Here is a 3,179-nt window from a genome sequence, read left to right as displayed (position 1 = left end):
GTAAATGGAATTATTTTCTTAATTTCCTTTTCTGATTGTTCACCATTAGTGTGTAGAAATGCAACTGATTTTGTATGTTGATTCTGTATCCTGCAACTTTTCCCACAAAATTCATGTACTAGTTCTAACAGATTTTGTGTGTGTGTGTGTTGTGTGTGTGTGTGTGTGTGTGTGTGTTTGGAATTTTTAGGGTTTTCTACATATAAAATCACATCATCTGTTGAACAGGAATATTTCTGCTTCTTCTTCTACTTGAGTTCCTTTTATTTCTTTTTTCCTGGCTGGCTGCTTTGGCTACAACTTGCATGACTATGTTGACTAGAAGTGGCAAAAGTGAGCATCCTCCTCTTCTTCCTGACCTCAGAGGAAAAGCTTTCAGTCTGTCACCATCTATATGATATTAGCTGTGGACTTTTCACAAATGGCCCGCACATTACCATGTTGAGATGGCATCTTCTATTCCTAGTTTACTGGGTGTTTTTATCATAAAAGGGTGTTCAATGTTGTCAAATGCTTTTCCTATATAAACTGAGATTAATCTTTTCTCTTTCTTCTTAATCATTCTAGATACAGGATTTCTCGATCTGTTCTAAAAATCGATTCTTGGTTTCACTGATTTACTCTATTGTTTTTCTATTGTCTGTTTCATTTATCTCTTCTTTAATGTTTTATTGTTTCCTTCCTTTTGTTAGTTTGTTCTTTTCCTAGGTCTTAAGCTATAAAGTCAGGTTACTGGTTTTTGAATTCTTACTTCTTCTTTTTTTTTTTTTTTTTTTTTTAAATGTAAGCCTATATGGCTAGAAATTTCCCTCGGAGCACAGTTTTCACTGCATCCCATAAGTTTTAGTGTCTCATCTTTTAATTTTCATTTATCTCAAGATATTTTCTAACTTTACTTGTGATTTCTTCTATGATATGTTGGTTGTTTATATGGGGTCTCTGGAGGAAAAGATAATCTGAGACAATCAGATCTCCCTGAGGAATCTGGACTAAGATATGTTTATAAAATGAACCCATTACTAGTAGGAGCTAAGGCTGATAGATTGTGATGTAGAGAGAAGCCAAGACAGACTGCAGACAATCTATAAGTTGTAGTAGAGCAGGCACAAGAGAAATAGAGAAGTCAGAGAGAAGACTCTGCAGCCAGGAGAGAAACAGTAAGAACCACCAGACCCTCAAGCAGCCAAAGTTGCTGGTAGTGCTCCATGAAATTTCTCTGTTCAGTTTGAAATAACTTGACAATAATCTCTCCTTAAGGCAAACGAAGTGAATCTCCGGTTGTTGTGGCAAAAACATGGTAGTGTACACTATAATCTCAATTAAAATGTATATATATTTTTTAAAAAGTTGTTTGGAGAAAAGACTGGAAGAGAAAACACCAGGTTGTCTCCAGTGGGTATTTCTATGGTGGGAGTATGGCTGGTAATATTAATTTTCTTCCTATACACTATTCTGTAGTTTCCACATTTGGGAGAATGACTAGATGTTCTAGATGTTACCTTTACAAGCTGTTAAGAAGAATGTAAACCAATCCATGTATGGTACTCTCTTCCCTGCTATTGGACACAGATGATCATTCTCCCTGTCTTTGAGGAATTTGTGATCAAGAACCAGCAGCCTAAATCTGTTCAAAACAACTTGGGATGGCTTCTGGCAAGATGCTGTAGCAGCATAGTTTTAAAACTTCTGCAAGTTCCTCATTAATGCATATATGACAGCCAGGATAGCCGTATTTAAAACAGATCGACCATGTCTATAACAAAACTGAGTGAAAAGATATAACTGAGGGTTGCTGGAGGGGAGGGGGTTAGGGAGATGGGGTAAGTGGGTGATGGACATTAAGGAGGGCACAGGATGTAATGGGTATTATATAAGACTGATGAATCACTGACCTCTACTTCTGAAACTAATAATACATCATATGCTAATTAACTGAATTTAAATTTTAAAAATCTTCATTGGAAAACAAAAACAAAAAACAAAAAAAGCACAAAAACAAAAAAAACTGAGTGAAAAGATATGCTCACAAATCCTAAAGTATGAGTAGGTGGAGATAAGTTGGGGACAACAACAAAGACCTCTCTTCTCTTCAGAATACCGACAAAGGGCCTCTGAGGGCCCTGAGGACACAGCTCAGAATCACCACAGGTGCTCCAAGGAAAACACAATGGGCCGATCTGAGAATAACAGTTGAGCCCAGAAAGGGGTTCAGCAGAATCCAATTTATGGGTGAGCACACAGAGACCTCGGTAAGGTCTGAACGTATTGGAGTGGTGTGGTGTGCGGGCTATGACTCAGCAGACTTGAGTAAGGTATGGCTTCCAGGAAAAACCCTCCCCTGAGGAGAAGTGGCTGAGGCCGGAATTCAAATTGAGCAAGACAGGGACTCTAGAAGCAGAGGGAAAAAAAGGTCCAACGGGAAGGAAGTAAAGGGGCGGATACTGCAAAATAGAGGGGACGTTTTTTATTCCTTCATAAAAATAACACAACAGGGAAGCCAACAAAAACTTACAAAGTAATTATAAGAAAAAAATAAAAACAAACAGGCACAAAATAATGTTCCCTCAGAAATGATGAAAGCTGTCTACAAAACATGCCCACAAACCGGGCAGACTATACCCTAATATTCCAAATGAGCTGAAATAATTTTTAAAGGGGCAAAAAGGGGGCACCTGATTGGCTCTGTTGGTTAGGTGTCTGCCTTTGGCTCAAGTTGTGATCTCGGGGTCCTGGACTCAAGCCCCACATCAGGCTCCCTGCTCACAGGGGAGTCCTTTTCTCCCTCTGCCTCTGCCCCTTCTCCCCGCTTATGCATGCACATCTCTCAAATAAATAAATAAAATCCTTAAAAATAAATAAAGTAGTAGAAAAGACCACATAACAATGGAGTAGAAAAGCTCAGAAATGAGGTCATTAGAGAGAAAGAAGTTTTGGTAAGAGAAGTTAACATTCAGAAAAGAATTCAAAATACAGAAATAAGTTATAAATGAATTCAAGTGAGCACAAGAGTGGCAAAGGACAGTGGATCGTGCCTTAGAACAAAAAGAAGATAGAAAGTAGAAAATTTTAAAGAGGACAAAGAGAACAAGAAAAAAATATTGTTTAGCGTATTCAAGGAAAAAAAAAAAAAAACTAAAGATACAGAAGATAATGGAAAGAAAATCCAACCTGAATGTGTA

This window comes from Martes martes, assembly GCF_963455335.1.
Source record: "Martes martes genome assembly, chromosome: 3".
Lineage (NCBI taxonomy): Eukaryota > Metazoa > Chordata > Mammalia > Carnivora > Mustelidae > Martes > Martes martes.
The sequence above is the reverse complement of the archived record's forward strand: the minus strand, read 5'-3'. Positions refer to the sequence as shown.